Genomic DNA, 21,160 nt, shown 5'->3' with positions numbered 1-21,160 from the left:
AGTATAACACACTAGGTTTCTGACAAACAAAAACACTCATTTAAGTATTTTTATGAGACCTGTTTTTCACTGCCTTCTAAACTAAGTTTTACCACAAATATGCCATTTTATTTTGTCAAAAATGTTAACAATAACATTCTGGACTCATTAAACTGCATTTTAATTGACTTTCATTTATATTAGTTTAAACTTGTGTGTTTTTTACACCGGGAGTGCAATTGTCATTTACTGCTACTGTACAGTACACCTGTTTATATCGTTAAGAACACCTCAGAGAAACACTTAAACTGTTACTGGTGTGAAAGACCTTCAGGAGGCATGGAGTCCTATTGCACTAGGTTCAAAACACTCCACATATATTGTGCTTGTTTTTTAAACAGATGTGCAGGTGCATGAGCCTCCACGGGGATTTGTGATTGAATCTGTTTAAAAATTAAGCCTCTGGTGTATTTTAGAATTTTGTTAGATATCATACCTTTCATAACAGTCTTCTGAAGTCCTCAATGGATAACAGTATTTCTAGTGTTAGATGTTGCCTTCCATGGCTGTGGCCTCCTTTACTCATGTTAAAACAAATGTTTAGTCCTGAACCTAATTTAGCAGTTATCACCAATAAAAGGGGTTAAGGAATATAAGTAATAATGTCTTCTTCATTCTAGAATGTTTACTTCCTTATTGGATTTTTACATATACAGTATTTCACACCTGACTCATAAATCGCAATAAACACAATGTAGTTAGAAAAATATCACTGCTGATGAACATACCCTGGAAGAAGCATACCCAGAGAATGAAATGTGATTGTTGGCAGTTGCCCCTGTTTTTTGCATGGTTCTCTTGCAGTCCACTTGCAGTCAAATGATCTGGAGATCATGAACTGAGGTAAAAGTAACTTGCCTTTTTAGAATTTACCGTAAAGTAGCACCTTTTAAATTTCTCCAGCCAGGCCGGTGCCTTGTGTTCCCCAGACACACAGAGAAGAGAACTGAGAAGTCTTGGTATCCTAAGTTTAGAGTTGTCTGATAAAGTGCGACAAGTAAAAAAAAAAAACTATACAAAACAATAATTAAAACAACATTTTAAACCAACCCTACCTTTGCTAAACACCTTAATTTTTAGCATGTCATTCTATGTATGCCCTAGGCTAGAAGTCTTAAATATATTTTTGATGATAATACAACAGACAATGTTATTAAAACTTACGGAAGTAAGAGAGGTGAAGGTTAATGCATAATTGAATATGCCTGGAAGGACTTTTCAATGGTATAATCAAACAGTAAATTGTGTTTATGTCAATCTCAGTAAAGGGAAATAGTTCACTGAATTTAGGCAAAAAAATCAGTAAAGTTTAACGGAGAAATATTTATTTTACATTTGACTTATTTATCTTTACCCTTGATCACTCTTTCCAGTGTTGTTCTATGCATACTGGACGCTAGGTAGGTATAACACTACTTTGCAAACTTTAGTGAAATTCTTAAGGCTCCTTGTAACATGTAATTGTCATTTATAATGAAGTGATGAAGTATGTGTTATTTTGTTAACACATCTTGGTCTGAATTACAAATTCTTTTGGGGGAAAAAAATGTTTGAGATGCAGCTTGAACAGTGTAAACTCCACAGTATATGCATGAGGTCAGTGTTTTCTCTAATGGAGCAACGTACTCAAGAATGACTTTGTTATAGTGTTGTATATTTTGTAAGTACTTTTATGCCAAGTGTTAAAGTCCAAGAAGATCATAGAATTACAGCAAGCATTTTATATATTTTTATTTCTTAATGAACAAGTCTATGGCATTAGAAATGAAACAAATATATAGAAATGGGAAATTAAAGACTGTTTACATGTATGTGTAGTATGTGTCAATTAAAAAGAAATGAATATGTAATAAAAGGTCAGTATTTTTTTTTCTCAGACACTTTATAATACCATTTTGACATTTTCCAGATGAAAAGAGGAAATGTTCCCAATTTTGAAATAGCTATATCACTGTCAAGGGAAATGGTAAATATTTGAATCTATACATTCTTAAAGTTCACATTGTATTTATAAGGCCAAATTTAAATTGTGTCAAAATCTGATTGGGGAAAAACATATTTTGGTGTCAGAAAAGTTAACAAATATTTGTTATGTTTTAACAATCACAATGTTGTTTGCTTATTTTGCTGTCTGTAGTGAGTTAATCCATCCATGCACAATCCTGAAACCCTCTAAATGTAATGGGTTTATAAGTGTTGCCTCTTGGGTTGCACAGTGCTTTCCAGGCAGTCTGCAAACAGAACAGTGATACAGGGAGTGTTATTAACAAGCTGTGAATCTTGCACACAGTGGGAGATTAATTTACAGAAGGTTTTTTCCTGATATTCAAGAAAAGGTATACTGATCCTTTCTGTAATGCACCCAACATGCTACAGATACCAAAGAAGGACCTACACATTGTAAAATGTATTCAATTTGTTTATTAATGTAATAAAGGCAGGAGGGAATAATCAATTGCCACTCTGCTGCATTAACAATAGAGTCGGGAAAACCAATAAAAAAACTGGTATCAAAATTACCAACTACTGTCAAAGGAAGTTATTGTTTTCTTAAGCGTTTGTAGACTGGGGCGATGTTTAAATTTAATTTTAACAGCTGGACCTTTAAGAACAATTTTATTTTTTTTTACATTTAGGGTTTCTTGAATGCTGTTCTTGGTGAATATAGATTACAAAGCTAAATGGATCATAAGACATATATTATTATAATTTATTAGCTATTTGATTTTGAGTGGAATATATACATTTTTAAATTTGCCCGGCTATAATGAAGAAAATAATTTGGCCATTTCGGCACCCTAAAACATTGTAGATGTGCAAATGTACTTTGTTCTTTTTGATTCATAGTTTGAATTTGCATTAAGCAAATTCCATACAGTTTCCAAAATGCACGGCATTCATGGTATTAATATTCCAACTTTTAAATGCACTGGGTACATTTAAGTGCAGAAACTTCAGCATTAAGAGGCTGTGAAAAAAAAATGTGCTACATATGGACTAATGCATAATGTTATGACATACCCACTTTTAACATATGTATCCCTTCTCCCTCTTCCTTACATTGTGTATATTAATTTCTAAGACATTTGCTTTGAAAAAAGAGGACTTTACATTTTATTGGAATGGGCCTTTTGCCTTAGCTTTTGAGAAATATGTATAAAGATTTTTCAGTAAATAGGCTCACTTTTCTATCTTTAGGAAGTCACAGCTAGAAAAATCAGTATTTTTTATGTGAAGCAGGAAATGCCTGTAGTATTAGTAGAGTATCAAATTCGTACTTTTGGAAATGTCTCAGTAACAGCATGGCTGCATATAAATCCCACATCCATATTTTACGCAGGAAGACAAGACCCATGTGTTTTGCAAAAGCTTTTAAAGCTGTTTCTTTCATTTATTTTATTAGCCTTTAATGAATGTAATTAGAAGGCAAGTAATTAAATGCAATTGTGCTCAGTATGTTCCTGTTGTAAATTGCCCTAAACAATGTGCATGGTGTGAACAAATTTGTGGGATTAATAGAGGATAGATAATGTTTTTGGATTGTATTTCACACTAAACGGCCGCACAGAGAAACAAAGAATCTGGCGCAGTGTCATTAATCTTAGTCAACTGGCAGCACATATGCAATTTGCATGACTGAGGTGGTGGCACATGCTGTAGTTAGACTGGGTGCTGGATCAGTCGAATTTCTCCTCCTGCTAAAGTTACGTCAATCATGAATAACCTTATAAACCCTTGTCTTTGTAAATGAAAGGGCAACCCAAATACTGATTTATGCTAAGCGCTAATTACTGTAGCATATACAGTATAAGCATTTGTTAAAAACCTTAATCTTAGTAACTATGCCTTATTTTGCACAAAAAAAAAAAGAAAAAGGCTTAGTGGAATTTTAACCCTGCTTCTCCTTAAAATATGTTTTTCAACCTTTTATAAAGACTGCGTAATGAATGCCCAAACTTGAATAACAATAATCTGCTCTTAGTAATAGAGCTTTGCATTATAATTAATATTGGTTTTTACAATTGAAAGCGTATGGACCGGTATTCTTATCCAGTGTGTAGTCCTGCCTTATGCCCTATGTTTACTTATATGTTTACACAGGGCCTAAGACAGGACTACTCACTGGATAAGAATACCGGCAATAAGCATCTTTCCAATTATGCATAGATTTCACAATTACACAATTTACTAAAAAAGCAAGACAGGAGTTATGAAAGGATTCATAAACCTAAACCTGTCTGTATAATGTATGTGGTGTGAACTATCTGGTCTTTTTATTATTAACATTTTTAAAAATCTTACAATCTAATATTTTTTTTATAAAATAATGTACATAACTCAAGTGTTACAGTTTATAATGTGATTGCTTCCTACAAAAAATAAGAGGCAAGCAAAGTAAAAGGTTATTTTAAGTTTCTTTCTACTATACATATTGTAGGAAGAGAATATCTGCTGGTGTGTTTTCAGTTTCCTTTTCTAACCTTCTGCTTAATGGAAAAAAAAATCCTTCGCCATAGGACTTTAGTCAGCACCGTATTTCTTCTTTTTTCATAAAAGTACAATATTCTTAAAACATTGATTTGCTTATTCACAATAATTATTTTCATTTTGTGTGTTTTATTACACAACTATAACTAAACAAATCATTGTATTTGATTATAAAAACATCAGTACTGCCAAACCTTGTTTTTGCAGTTTATAATAATCCTTTCTTGAATCTCTAGAACACTATACCATCATGTACAAACCAATTTAGGTTTTAAACAATTGAGCGTTTACTAGGTAGTTATGTATTATAGTCAAAGCAGGATGAAATGGAAGAGCTTTAATCTCACAGAAGCCCTTAAAATGAATTTAGGTTATTCAACTGCCGACTAATAATAGGAAATTATTTGAATGGCTTTTTAATTCAATGAACCTAGATTTTTCCATTTTCAGTTAGATTTTTTTTTTCAGTGGGAACATATTTACAAATGTGTAAATGCACTTGTATTTGTGTTTCCTTCAAACAGCCACACTGCATGCTGTGTTTTGCTATCGGTTTCTAATATCCTGGAGGCACTTTGCTCATTATCAAATATTGTTTGATGTCTTTGTTTCATGATGATTAACCATGGTCACCAAACACTGGCCTGGATTGTTTAAAATTTAATTTTCATCTCTGAAGTATTAAAATACTGCCTGAGTAGAAGACCTACAAATTTTATGTATGCTATTTTCATGCTAAAATGCAGGAGAACACACATAGCAATTACAATTTCCTGGAGAACACACTAAAAGGCTTTAAAAGATATACATATATGTGTGCTGATATAAGTTTGCGGTCTAATATATATGTTCCCAACCATGTCATTTTAATTAATTCATAAGTGTAACATATAGTTTTTTCAGTAGCCTAGCTGTTATCTCAGATGGATTTCACTGGTTTAAGCTTAAAAACATGTTTATAATTTAATCTCAGTCACATTATGACATTTTAATTAAACTGAATTCTTACATAAAAAGTTTTTATGTGCACAAATCTTATAAAAAGGTTTAAGGTGTAAATATTTTTGAAAATGGAAAGGGCTGTAAGACATATTACAATTGATAGAATGGCAAAGCATTTAGGAAATGTTGCTCTAAATTTTTTGTTGAGTTGTCAAAACTGTATTGAATGCCTGATAGATCTCAGCACTCAATTATAATAGCAGCCTTTGTATCCAGCTATTGACATTATCTTTTGAAATTATGAGAAAAAGAAAAACATTGTCACTAAGCAAAAACTAACATTGCCATTGTCTGCTTCCTTATTTAAACAAATCGTGTGAGCAAGGGGAGAGACAGCAAGGTAAATGAAAGGTTATACTTTGCCCTGTGTGTTTGTATTGTCAATAACTGGAGAAGGCTGTCAAGTAAGTATCAAGATAAAGGTCAATAACTATGACAAATATGTTTGTATTTGCGTGCATTTCTGATAGCTGTGCACTGTCCGTATCTGCATTTGACACTTCAGAATAATAATGAAAAAGTTTACCTGCAGCAAATTGGAATTAACTTGTACGCAATACTAAAACACATGCATTAGTTGTTTGGCTGTTAAATAGACACGTAAGGTATGGTTGCTGGTTGGTGTTTTTTTCTTTTTATTGAGGGTATTTTTCACTGATGCTGTGACTTTATTGCTTTCAGTATTGTACCTCTTTAACAATCACTATTTTTTAATTGTTTCTTTTTGGAAATAGTAAAACATCTTCAGAAAGAATATTGCCCCATATCCACCATACTCTAATAATTGACATTAGAAATGAAGTAATAATACATTTGAATATACTCGATCGAAATGTGATCTGGAGTAGAATATGCCAAACCGAGGTCAGTGCAGATATTGAAAAAAATTATATAGAATCAAGTGCTTCTGAGATGACACCACATTTTTTACTTTATTTTGATTATAAAAAGCAATATTCATGATATACAAGAAAAATGAAATGTCAGAGTCACAATTCAGATCGTTTTTCAAAATATTTAAATCTAAATACATTGTCATATACATGTGAATTGATGCAAATCTTTAAACTTTAAATGAATTACTTTGTTTTTAGGTATGAGAAATTTACAATTAGTACACCTTTCTAATTAATGAGAGATGCTGTGAAAGAACTCATGGGCATTTTTTGGACTTGAATAATTGTTTTGTTTAAAGAAGGTTTTAATTTTTGGTGAAGGTGCATATTTAGTGCATGCGATTGGTTGCTATAGAAACTCGGAAACACTGGTGCTTTCATGACATTTTTATCTACGGTTGAGGTAAAGGGAGGTGTGTTAACTCACAAGGTAAATCCGGATTCAACTCTACTCTTCGGATACAACAAAGCATAACAGAAATAAGTGTTTAAAGTCTTACATAAACGGCATTATTCTTTTTTTTTCAGGAAACTGATCTGCAAATTGGAATATATTATTTATTCATTCTTTTATGAGTACACGGTACCTAACCTGGGGGAACTTTTTCTTGGTAAAAGAAAGGATTGTTGATCATTCAGTTTTCTTATGTTTTACTTATCTGGTTATATTTTGTTAATGTGACAGAACAAAAAACAATTCCTCAGAAGGATATCAAGATCAGGTTAATCTGAGATTTAAAAAGACTTGCTTTAAAATGTTATTTCAGTAGTAGGTGATTTTTATAATTCTCACTTACTATCCATAAAACAATGCAACAACAACACAAAATGTGTCTTTCTAAATAACCTGCATGCAAAATGCTCAGGAAGCTTACATTTTTTATTCCAGCAAAAGGGTAGGAATGTGAAAAGGGGACACCAGGTTGCAGGGAGTTATTGAAATACTATTCTGATCAGGTAGCTTATAGAAAATGTATTTCAACTAGATATGTGAATTCCATGGGGGGGAAACAAAACACTTTTTCTTTCTATGTATTTGTTTGTTTGTGATATTGTGGTTTATGTTTCAAGTGATTATGTTAATACCAGTTTGTTATTCTGCATTCTGAGTAAATGCATTGTCAAGATCTTTTGTAAAGCAGTCTGGTAGCTATTTCTGAATTCATGTATTATTTGAGAGTGCAACAAAGAAAGTCTTTTGTTCTTAGTTTACTGCTCAAACTCTCTTTTATGACTTGCTACTGTCCCCTAGTGGCAATTGATCTTCTCTGTTCTCTGAAATCATAACTTGGAACTCTGGTCAGTTTGATTTCTGTGTGTTCTCTTGGTTATCATGGTCAAACATTTATATAAAGATTTGTTATATTTTCTGTTAGAGGGCTCTAAAGCTCTAATTATGTTCTGTTTCCGCAGTGTTTTCCTTTCAAGGGGAGCTGAAATTATGTAAACAACAACAGGAACCTAATGCTGTGTGCTCATTGTGTTTCTTAACTAGAGTCAACATTATACTGTTTTCTGAGGCCACACCGAAACTAAAGTGAGAATGTTATCAGACCTGTGGAATAGGTTGCCCTGATAACTGTGTTAAAATGTAATGCACTTAATACTAATGCATGAGGAAACTGTTTTAACCAATCAAGTGCACCTTCTTTGATGGTTTAGAAGTTTAATGGACATTTTGAATAGAAACAAAGCTACAAAGCTACAAAAAACTAGAGGATGTGTGTGCATGCGTTTTGTGCAGGTAAAATATATTTATACAAAATGCATACTTATCCAACAGCCAGATTAATAGTTGTTAAATGTATTTGCTTTTTTTATAAGCAGGAATTTCACATTTGCATATAACATATAATTAAATGATTATCAATGAAGCCTGTTTTTGAAGATGACAACAAAAAGACTGTTTTTCCTTTGTTAAAGCACTGATCTTGAAAGCTGACATTGTGTAAAGCCCTTTTTCAGCACTACTTTGACACAATGGAGTTCCATGCGCCCCACCCTTTCTTCTTGTCTGTTCTTTGCGAATTGTTTGGTTGTTTTATCAATTATTAGAAATTTGATTCTAAAGTGACAATCTGTATGACCTCAAGGAGGAGATGAAAGAACTCAAGAATTTCATGTTGAGTTACCGATTTAAACCGTGAGCAAGAGGACACATAGGGGTTTGATTTAATCAACCCCATGGGGCTACGTTAGCCATATACGTAATTTTTTATGTAAAGAATCATACAGAGGGTGCCCATTAAAAAGTCTTTATCCATGGATTTTATTTGATCCAAACCTGAGTGTGATAGAGGCACCCTAAAACACTGTTGCATTTCAGTGCTGTCACAGTACTGTTAATTTTCACTTGCTCGTAACACATTGAGCCAGAAACACCTTCACTGTTATATAAGCATAGAAAATAATCCTCTTCAGTTCCACTGACATAATTTCAAAGATATGAACCTGGGAAAACATTCCCTCTAGCAGCAGCTTTCCACCAACTACAGAATGGTCTAAAAACATCTCCATTACTTGTTAATGGTATGACATGCAGCACCTACATAAATAAAACATGCCAAGAAAGCGTAATATATTTATTTCCATTTTTAACTGGGGGAGTGCCTTTCACAGTTGCCTTCCAATTTTAGACCAATAAAAAGTGCTTAAGCTTCTTTATATTAACAGTATAGAAACATACTGTTATATAGAAAGCACAGAAAGTATAAGGATGTGGTTACCTTACTTGCGAGGGAATATTTTCACTTTTTTGGACTAACTGAACTTTTTAATATAGATAGACAAAGTTTCTGATTGCTTTGCTAGTATGTTTTTCTGTTCAATATGAGAAATATCAGAATATAGCTCTCCTTATTACTAAATATAACAGTAGGTTAGCAACTACTTCCTCAGAGCGCAAGAGCTTGTTAAGTATTATAGTTACTTTTATTACATTGGCTGACAAATTAAAGGTGTATGTTGCTTTGGTATATATCCCTACAAGCATAAATCCTGTTTACAAAACATTTTCCTTGAGGCATTGTGCTTACCTTTTATTTTGCTGTCCTTCACTTCCTTAATCCAGGTACACAAACACAGTGCTCTGTAAAATCCCTTTATTGGAATGTTAAAGATCCCTTGGGTGTATTTTGAAAAGTTTTAGCACAGGGCTATACCTGGGGAAAACACAGGACCTACTAGTCATGGCCTGTGCGTGAGCTATTCTCAACATGTACAAGAATAAATGCTCCAGTCATTAAAATCAAGTCTTTCCCACACTCCTTGAATAAAAAGAAACATACAAATAAAGACGCAAATGGACTGCATTACATTTCAGGGCTTTATTGATGTTCACAAGTCCAAATCCTTTGACAGTTCTCATATCAACACATATTTGTAAATCCAGAAGATGCCTTGATTTGGTCTTTTGTTTGCTGTGCTATATTTTTAAGATATATAAGCTGTGGAGTAATAGAAACACAGAAACAAACATGAGAGCATTTGGAGTCATTTCATAAACTTAATTGTCAGTCAATGCTATCACTCTTTAAACTCACGTTTAAGGTTGATGTTTTCATATTTCTCTGTCTTAATGAGATGAATGTAATACTGTTTTGAAAATCCAAAACAATCCTAGTGCATTCTACATAAAATTACCTTTTATGGGCAAAAATAGTACCTCTACCTACAAGTATAACAATTGAATTAGTTAATGTACAGTATGTCACATTTCTTAAGATATAATGAAATAATGTGGAATACTGTTGTTTAAGGGTTTTCTGTACTTATTTTCATACATGAAGGTTGCTCAGGAAAGTCTTGAATGGCGGGATTGCCCTCACATATACCAAAAACCATTAAAATACAGCAAATGATATCATTTCCAATAGTAATTTGTCCCATTTTTAATTCTTCTTAGTAGAAATTCAGTTCATATATTAATGCTTCTCTTATTGCCTTCTCTCATGGGTGCACTGTAAACCTCTATTTTGTTATTCACATACTTTACATAAGTATATTGATTTGTCAAGGGTTTATAGAAACCTGTTTTTATAACACTGTAAATGTCATTCATTCCTCTTTTTTAACTTTTGTTTGCACAACAGTGAAGTCCCCATGTTGAAGATTGTTGTCTTTTCATACACTTTCTCTGACTTATATATAGGAAATATATAAAAATATATGGACTATATATATATGTAATGCATGATGGCATTCTAATAATGTATTATTATATCTTTATAATCTAAAGTGAAAGCAAATGGTTTTCTTTTTCTTAAGGCAAACAGCTGTTTTGTAGTATAGTTTTGTGTTTTGAAAGCTGGCTTAATATATTATGCCAGTGGCTAAATTTATATAATTAGGGTAGTTGTAGAAGTATTATGGACACCTGGGGACACCAAATTAATGTTTATAGTTGGCCTGAGAATGGCTAAACAGATGATTCAGTACTTACCATTTTCTAAAAATGTTTGTATCTTTTTTTTTTTTGGCTGAAACACTAAGGTACAGTAGCACAATGCTTTTGTGTTGCACACTGGTAAGGTTACAGTCAGCAGTAAAGAACAATTCTTCAGTATGTAAATAAATGTTTCCTTTTATGATTGTAGAAATTCCCAAAAAGGGGTAATACTATTATGGTTCTTTTTCTAAAAACAATGAATAAACTGTTAGTTTTCTCACTAATAATAGTCTGCTCCCTAATTTTTTTCACCTGCTAATGTCAGCTACACAGTATCTTATGGGGTAGTTAGCAAGTGCATAGGCCTTGGTCATGGCATGCTTCAGCCTCAAACAGCCTTGGAAAAGCTTGGGAATTTTGTGCAATGGGGAATCCCAATCCCAGTCAACAAACGTCATAACCCAGGTTCATATCTATGGTGTCTGTACTATAGGGCCTAATCTGTTCTGTGAGAAAGGTCCTTTAATGGCTAAGAATCACTCTGTTTTAAGCTTCACTTGGAAACATTTAGTCCAGTGAACATGGACACTGTTTTCACACTTATGTAATAAAAGCAAAATAATGTGACTCCAACAGCAGCTGCAACAAATTACTGTATAACAATTATAAATTATAAAAATTAAATAATATGGATAGTGATCATCATAGTTTTAAGTAAGTCATAAATTATACAGCTTAACAAAGGTGAAAATGTAAGCCTTTCAAATGCTGCATTTTTGTGAAATCCAATTGTTTGGTGACAACCGTAATGACCCATCCAATTAGAAATGTTATTTTCAAACAAATCGGACTGCAAATTAAGATGTTCTGCTGAGAATTGGAAAAGTTTATAGGTTTGTCAGTATGCTAGATAATGTTGATTAAACAGGGAAAGTTCCTATTAATCAAAAGAGTATGCAAATTAAAATGTGTCTGAAGCTGATTGTTCCAGAGTCAAAGCTTACCTAAATTAAGCTTTAATCTCAATTAGAATATTGTATACAGTTATGGTCACAACATTATTGAGAAGATACAGGTACTCTTGAATCAATCCAGAGAAGAGCAATCAGATAGATTCCTGGCTATTGGGAATGTACTACACTGACAGCTTGAAGAGACTGAACCTATTTAGTCTTGAACAGAGCCGATCGCAAGGATATTTGATACAATATATTTAAAATCCTCAAGAGCATTGACAAAGCCCAGTGGACCTCTTCAAAATAAACAGTGAAACACAAACCAGAGAACACAATTGGAAACTACATAAATGTACATTTAAAACTTGAGAACAGGAACTATTTCTTTACTCAGAGGGTGGGAGTATGAAACAGGCTGCCCAGCCATGTGATTGAAGTCAATACTTTAGCTTCCTTCAAGAAACTACTGGATGAGATTCATGAACCACTTTGCTATAAAAACTACTAAACGGACTAGATGGGCTGAATAACCTCTTTTTCTGTAACTTTTCTTATGAAGTGTAATGTACAGTTTGCCACTGAAAAAAAATGATTTTTAAAATGTGAAACTAGGCCTTGAACCTTTCTATTTATATTTTCCATCTTCACCTCTCTGTAAACCTTAACAGCTGTTAAGTGATATCTGTATTCCAATTAAAAGAACTATTCATAGCTAACTGGGTTTAAGTTTTTTTCACCAAGTCATGAATGTTTCTAATAATGGCCTGGTGATTAGTGTGCATTGTCTAGATGGTTATTTTATTTGATATTTTAAGATCAGAAAATTGTTCATTAAGCAGCTAGGAAAAATAACCAACTTAAACTATTCCCCAGCGACCTTGAATTTGATGAAGCAGTTAGAATAGATGGATAACCTATTCCATTGGTGGATAAATTAAGCAACTTCAAGAAAAAAAATGGAAAAGAACTGGGAACTACCAATTGTCAACATTTGTCATCTGTGTTTAAATTAAAAACAAGTTGAAACAATCAGAGGTTCAATCAAGATATGAATGTAAAATTAGTGACCTTGTTTACTTATTAATAGCTTTTGGGCATGTTAAATTAAGCAATGGATTTGGGTCAAAAAAGGTTAAAGTGATGAAAACTAAAATGTGAAAAGTCAAAGCCCTAGACAGAAACAATTTTGGTCATCACGAAGTTTAAACATGAATACTTATCAGAATTCTGATGCTTTAAAATACATATAGACATGTGACAAGTAGAAATACTGTACTAAGAATGTTAGTAATAATGATTCATTTCTTAAATAGTGATTTGATTCAAACCAAAATCATTCTGATGGTTCTGAGAACAAGCTAACTGAAAAAGCATGGATGTATATGGACACTAATAGATTTATAGGTTCTTGTCAGTTCAAATATTGGGTTAGCATTCTTTTAATTAGTACTGATCCTACAAATAATAATTATAATAATAATGTACTTAATTCAATTTTTTATTTATTTGCTTAATATGTTTGTTTAACAAATGATGTATACCATATTAATGATGACTCTTTTTGTTCATGAGTACAGTTATTTACATACATATATATATAAAAATATGTATGTGTCTAGCCACACTCAGGAATTTATCTTTTCAGAATTTCTTCATCATTAATTTAGAGGCTGAAATCTTTATAGCTGAAACGTATAAAGATTTATGTCATGCACTGTTGCCTGTTACACTGAGTTTCTAATATTCCCGACTTGAATCAAACAGTCTCTCAGTCCTAAGTTTTACTTGCATACTTCTTACAAGTACAATTTGAGTGCTCTTACACACTATCCAAAAAGACAGAAAGTAACCTATACAGTCCCTTGACAGTTCCTGAACATCAGCTTTCAAAGTTCGAAGCCTAATTATAAATTCCTTTGCACAATGGAAGGTATGTCCAGTTTAGGGAATTCGTAATTTATAGTTCCCGCTTAAATGGTTTACTTATAGAAAAGGTATAATACAATGTTTCCTGATATTGTTTTGAGATATTTTTCTTGTTTTCTGGGGGGAGTGGGAAGGGGGGCCTCTTTTCTTTCATTCTAATATAAAACCAGTATTTTTTTCCTGTCCTATATATATATTTTTCAATACAAGTATACACTCACTAAGTTTTGTAATGAGTGTAATTAGTACATTTAGCATAATTTCACACCTGTAATTAAACGTCACCCCACAAGCAAACAAATACTAATAATACTCATTGGTTATATAGTTTAACTTAATCTTAGCAGTTGCTCATTTATCACTGTCCTAATGAGACAATAGAAACTGACAGGGAACCAATGCTTTATATGCATTAGTATTGCCGACTCACATTCAATTGGCTTGGTTTGTTACCCAAGACTACCAGTGGCTTGAGTTTGGTCTTGTCTTTATCCAGCAAGAGGATTAATCTTAGTGAAGGTGTGAAAAAAAGCATTTCTGGGGTCAAAGAGCCCATTGCCTTTTGGGATATGCATAGCATTAGTGTCATTTTTGGGCTCCTGATGTTAATCAAAACCAACACCATAAAGTGTTAGTTGGCTAATTTGTGTGTTATTGTCAATGTTATCATTAATTATGTGGTCTTGAGGAAAGTTAGGATTAATGAGATGTCACAGGTAATTTACACCGATCAGGCTCCCTAGGACATTAAGAAAACAAAAACTGTGGATGATCTCCATGTTGCTCCATGTATCAGAGGAGTCCCTGCAAAACCACACAACCATTAAATTAACATTGCCCACTGCTGGGGTCTGTGTTCCATCCCCCATCCTTGCAAAGCTTTTGTCTTTGCAATACATTTTTATTTCCAGGCAAACAGGGAAAAGGTACTCATTGCTAGTGAAGCTTCGTAATCTGTTCTGGCCAATTTGATAGATCATCACCTGTACAAACAACAGCAGCACCGGCAGCTCCAAAATGCTAAATCTTCTTTGTAAAATAATCTGACAATTGCCACAAATGACTAGATATACAGCCTCAAACATGTTACTCCAGGTTAGCAGGTTAGATTTCATACAAGCAATCTGGTTGTAGCTGAAACAAGATACCCAATCAGGTCTGAATCCCCATGCAGGAGATCTTTTGGACATACATACTGTATAGTGTCACTGTGCTGTTGTTCAAACATAATAAAAATATAAAGAATTTAAAGCCTTCTTTACCATAAGCCCTTTCCGATCTTTGTATAATGGGCTGTTGTTTTAATAAATGTCTTAACAAAGAGTGTTAAAAAGTCTTTAAACGTGTGCCTGAACAATGGTCTTCATTTAGATAACATATGCAGGTTTTGAGCATGTGTAGCTGTGAGCACTAGGGTGGGGAAGGCCTCACTAACCTGATGAAAGCAAGGTGAACTCAAGATTATTCTGTCCATGATTCAGGTATTATTTGCCATAACCAGTGCTCTATAATCTGTTTTTTTTTCCTATTGTGGAAATGACACAAAGAAACCAAAAACTAAATCAGGTTGCTAATTTATTTTAGCATAATTCACCTTTGATCTGCCTGGGATCATGGCCCTTGTGGCTCTCACTGTAACTCATCCAGACTCTCAACGAATGATTTACAAAATTTTGGGAAGACAATCTGTAATGTTTATTCTTTTACTTTGAGGAGGTTTGAGTCCCAAAATCTGTTAAAATAGTTGCCCTCTGGTAAAAAAAAAAGTAAGACAGCAGTGAAAAAGGCTGTTATGCATTTTTACATTGTTTCAAAATGGTTCCCTTGATTATTATTGTAGGTCTGGGGGACTTTCATCTCACTGACATTTTTTTGAACTATGAACTGGGAAGTGTGGATCAGAATGACTGCTTTTTGAATATTTTAATCATTCCATTAATTAACACAAATATTACTTTACTGTTTACTGATGGGTTGCTAAATTTGTGCCTTACTAATAAAAATATTACAGCTTCTAGGACAAAACTTCAAGACTTTTGTGCGTTCCTTTGTTAAACCCTGTCTTTAAGTGCAGCTGTGTGATGCATGGTCTTTTTGATTTAAGCCTTATTTTGGCACTAACTATGAATAAATGACTGAATAATGAGTCATTAGTTTATTTTTGCTCATTGTATTAAAGAATAAATAATACAAAAATGCACCTATTTTAATCCATTTTAGTGCAACACCCAAGGAAACATAACCAGACACATTTCCTGTAACACAAAAGAAAAGATCCTGTGGGATGATGCTATGAGATGGAGTTGTTTTGTTTTTTTTTGGTGATGTCATTTCTGTCCCTGTTTTCTGTCGGCTTGAGCAACATGAAAAATTCTCAATAACCACGGAGGGCATGACTTTGTAGAGGCTAGTCTGCATCTGCCGATCGTATTTTTATTAACAAATTATAACAAGCAGCTTTGCTTTTAACGTCAATCAATTATTTCAAAGAATTTATTATGAAAGACATGATGGAAACATACATGTTTTTCTTTGACAAAGCACAAGCCTATCTCCCACTCTGACCATCTCTATGCGCATACAGTCTATATGCTCTCTATGTACTTTGTAACAATGGAATACCTACACATATGGCTTCCAGTGGAGCAAAGCATTTCAGCTCAGATTGCTGACAGGTGCCCCAAGACATCAAGTTTACCATTTGAAACTCAAGTAATTATGTTTAGCTTCAGCAGACCAAGGAACATGAATGTGTCAGTGTAGAAACCTTGTCTTGTCTTCTTTTTTTCCCAACATGCTAAATTTCACTGTGGAATATATCGTAGACAGAATCATAAATATGATTTTAAATTTAAGAAATTGACAAAAACATATCTAATCAAAGCTCAGAAATTTGAATAGGTTTTTTTTTTGTTAGGCTAAATATGTGCTATCTGTGAAGTCCAGCATATATACTTTTTATTTGATTCCACATTTCACTATGAATTACATGTTAGGCAACTTCTCATAATATTACATTCTCCCATATTTTGTGTGTGCTTGCTCTACAAGGCATTAATTCATGTTGTGTAAACAATGTAAAGAGTTGTGCTATGCCCTGCAATAAGCACAACACCTTGAATTGTATTTATAAGTGGTCTCCTGACTCATTATTTTAATAAAACACCAATCAAACACAATTACTAGAAGATATAACGGGCATTGATTCCAGTTATGTAGTTCCTCTTTGGCACCACAGAGATTAGAAATGCTGTCATTTTTGCCGTCATTTCACCAAAACAAACTACTGTATGTAAATAATTTGGCTGAGTAACTTGTTCATTCATGGAATCACCAAGCTGACAGATTTGACTAATGACCTTAGAATAGAGAAGATAACCATCTATTTTCACTGCAAGAAGGTACCGCATTGAGAAGATTTCAGACATACAAGGTATAAGATGTTTGCATTTCACTTTGGTAGGAATGTAATTTATTGGGTTTAGATCTTTCATAGTGAAAGAGACACATCGCACAGCAGTGAGGTCTTGATGAATTTAAAGTAGGAGCTATTTCAGAACACATGGTAAAGCATCATTAGTAACAAGATAATTGAGATTAAGATTAATTATTCCTAAAAAAACAAATGAGTTTGTTACTTACATGAATCACAATGCTAATATTGCCATTATTATGTTTAGTTTTTTTATCAATAAAGGTACATCTGGTAAGTTTTCATTTTCCTTATTGCAATAAGAAATATATATGCATTTTGATGATATAGCTAATGAATAACATTTAAAAAACCCAACAAAAAACAACTGAAAACTCATTTAATATTCTCTGTACATTTCACACTTAAAAGTGGCTTAATATAACAGCAAACAATAATGATAATAAAAGAAGAGAAAATGGCCTGAAACATTCAAGGAGTGAATTTCTTAAATGTAGATTTCCAGATTTTAAGATTCGTAATGGAAAAGGAGAAAATTTCGCTTCTGTCAGCTTATGTTTTTAACTTCAGGAGTTGTTGCTTCACACGCAAACCTATAATTCTGTGACATTAAAAGTGAAGAGAGGTGGGTCTGGATGAATATGCTTTATGTCACATCAAACTAGCCTCCACTGTTCTATCCCTTGATTCCATTCATTTTTTCACAGGAAATTTTTGGCATCAGTTGAAAGCATAACGACTAGTTGCTGCACTAAAATGAACATAAAGTCAATCATGTGGATAGAATTACTTTGCAATTTAGTCAACTGGCCTTTTATTTCACTTCATGTTAGACTTTCTCTCCAAGGTGCTTTTCTGCCTTTTAATGTACTTGATCAGTGAAGGTGGATGAAGAGAATTTGTGAGTGGCAGTCCAGTGTAATATTCCCTTCATAGACTCTGCAGCTTGGCAATTATTACTGTTTAGTTTCATCACATTAATAATCAGGCATCAGCATCATAGACGCTTAGGGTGAGAGATTGTAAAAGAAAGTGAAACAGATATATGCAATATGTTATTTAAATCTCATCCTCACAGATTCAGTAGAGGAAACACATTTCTCCATGGGATTGTATTTAAAGTAATTCCCAACCTATAACCAAGGGTACATTTTGCTATCTATTTACTTCTACCCCTGATGTGTTTATGGATTTTGAAAGATGATAAAGGGATTTATGAGTCTAAGCAGACTAGTACATATGAAAAGGTGATATAATCTTCAAGATATATGTTGATGTTCAGAATAACATCACATGGAAAGGGGGCAAAGTGAAGAATTTAAACCTTTTTGGTGTACATTTACCGCATACAAAACCACTCTCTTTCAAATTTGAGGTGCTGCTGTTGTAATGCCTGACTGGACATAGAGCCATACTTGCTTAGACATACTGATTCAATTTCTGTGGAAATATAAGAGGTTGACAGAAAGCATAAATCACTATAGAAGGACAAGACAACATTGTAAGCCTTAAAAATAGGCTCTTACCATGAAAGCAAAATGGGACTAGCCCTGTAATAGGGTTACGTTTTAGATTCTAGACCCGTAATGCTCACACCTGGCCCTGAAGTGCTACTGGCCTTATTTTTATTGATAACCTTAACTCCTCAATAACTGAAGATCGCAAAACAATGATAACTTAACAGCAACAACTTTTTTTTTCGGTGACTAAAAGCAAATTACATTTTAACCTGTTTATATACCACAGCTAGGCTTTTTTTATTGGAGCAATATGCATGATGTACTGCACTTTACTCAGGGGTAAGACAAGTTTTGCCCTAGCCAAGATTTTAATCTACAAACTTCTACTTATGAGTTCAAAGGCCTTGTGTTTCTCAAGAAAGAAAGATGATTTATAAGAATAAAAATAAGTTCAGTACCTAGCTTAAAAATAAGTCTAGATTTTGTTATACAGCTAAAGTCTCTAACAGTTTTTAGCAGATTTGTTTTCTTTTTGGAAGCACATTGTTTAACTCAGCTAAATTCCACAGCTTGTCGGTTTTTTATATGGCAAATGTACATTTAAGCACTTAAAACAAAAACTCTAATGATAATATGATGTGCTATCCAGTCTGGTAATATTTTAAATGTTTTAGTTTTCTAAAGCAACATTAAATTGCCATGTGATTAAATTTTATTCACTGCTACTGAAATTAAAGTCATCATTCATTGTTCATCAAGAATCTTTTGACTGTCACTAAGCTGATTAGTAAAACATCCTCTAGTTACTGATCAAATGATGAGTGAGCATTGTTTTAGGTTGTGGTTTGTAATTCTGGCCATCATTCAAATTTATAATATTCTGGTTATCATTCCTTTACCGAGTCTTAATCTGTCAACATTTATGGGATATTTAACCATGATCGAAGATGCATATAAAACTTGGAGCACTGGGCTACTGTGGGACCAGAGCTGGAGAACTCTGGCTTAAGAAGTATGGATCCTGGCTGAATTGTAACCAGCTTATGAACCATGTACTGTATGAATGTTGGAACTGGGGTGATGTAATTAGTATTACAGGGTCCTTTTCAAAATAACCAGTGAAGCAGGCAGGGACACAAATTGAAACTTTGTACAAAAGCATTACAAATTGACAATAAGATGCACTTATTAAGACAAAGGGATGTGGAAGCATGAAACTAGCTCCCCAGACATTTTCTTATATTTAAAACCCTGTGTTCTTTCAAGACAAATCCGAATGAAATACTTTGATCAATTAGTAGCGAACTGATATGGGGATCTTATTTAAACAAATTACCAAACGGGTTAGATGGGTCAGAAGGCCTACTTTTATTTGTATGATAAATTTGGATTTTCTTGTATGATAAGGTTGTCAGTGTGTCAGCACATCATCATAAATGTGCTGCCTCCACACAAAAATGTGTCTATTAATACAATGCCTTTAACTTGTCTTTTAATACATATTTAAAGTATCAAGATCATGTAAAATACTCCTAACTTTGCATTGCATCCAGAGATTTTCATACATACAGAAACAGGGGTTTTCAACATAAACCCTTACTGAATGATATGCCATTCACTGAGTGTAGCAGCTCACCCATAGATTTCAATCAAACTCATAGTTCTGTTCAGCCTTCTGTGACACTTATTGTTGCATTATTCCTCTTGCTTTTTCAAATTAAATGATAAAGTCTACCACCTATGTCTTGTTATTGCATATACTGTTTTAAGACAGGGATCCTAACCTATGGCCCTGGTTATCCTGGTGAACACAGGGTTTTCTGTTTTTTTCTATCTACCTCTTAATGACTTAATTGAATCAATAATTCAGATAATGTATCAATTTTAGCTAAATTTAACCTTTAGCCATTGATAGGGAGATTACCAAGATATGATAATTAGTGCTGCTACTGCCTCACTGCACCAAAGGTTTCCACCTTTGGGCGTCTCTCTGTGTGGAGATTTATAATGCTCTCCCCAGATTTCAAGCAGGCTTTAAGCAGGTGTTTCTGTGTCCTCCCCCTTAACAAAAAGACATACTAGTTACATTTCTCCCATTGTCCAAGGCCATGTTGTGGGCTGGCGCACCATTCAGGGGGAAGGCATCGCTGTGCTCTCAATTCTGCCATTTACTCTATGCTTCTGGGAAAATCTCCAGCTTGTCTTGATACACACGGTACAATGTTCTGAATGATAAGGGGATGGCTGGAGAGTCATTAAAGGGGTAGTCTGAGCTCCTTATGAACCTGCAGGGCTTTGGCTCTCCTTGACCAGGAATAAGCATTTATCCAAAGAGTTACAGAGGGGAGAACAAGTTCTGAAAGCCACATTCTCTACCTGTTCGTCCAATATTCTTCTCTGAATTATTTGATGGTAACAATATATTGTGGTAGTTCTGTCAGTGTTTCATATCTTAAACAGTTAATGACTAGAGAAAACAAATCTTCAAATTCTACAGAATAAACAACATGTGCCCACATAAACTTGACCAATGCAACAATCGATAAATACATACATGTTGTTTTCCACACCTA

General features: G+C 33.5%; 1 protein-coding gene across 1 annotated transcript in view; it reads right to left on the bottom strand.

Annotated features, from left to right (window-relative positions):
- Positions 1-9,540, bottom strand: part of cdin1 (CDAN1 interacting nuclease 1) — an 81,603-nt gene extending 72,063 nt beyond the window's left edge. Inside the window, exon 1 of the mRNA XM_088648348.1 lies at positions 9,461-9,540. The gene's annotated coding sequence lies outside the window, so the exon portion shown is untranslated. The remainder of the gene's footprint in view (positions 1-9,460) is intronic.
- Between the last annotated feature and the right edge of the window lie 11,620 nt (positions 9,541-21,160).

Source organism: Lepisosteus platostomus, chromosome 10, assembly GCF_059453375.1.
Source record: "Lepisosteus platostomus isolate fLepPlt1 chromosome 10, fLepPlt1.hap1, whole genome shotgun sequence".
Lineage (NCBI taxonomy): Eukaryota > Metazoa > Chordata > Actinopteri > Semionotiformes > Lepisosteidae > Lepisosteus > Lepisosteus platostomus.
The sequence above is the reverse complement of the archived record's forward strand: the minus strand, read 5'-3'. Positions and strand labels throughout refer to the sequence as shown.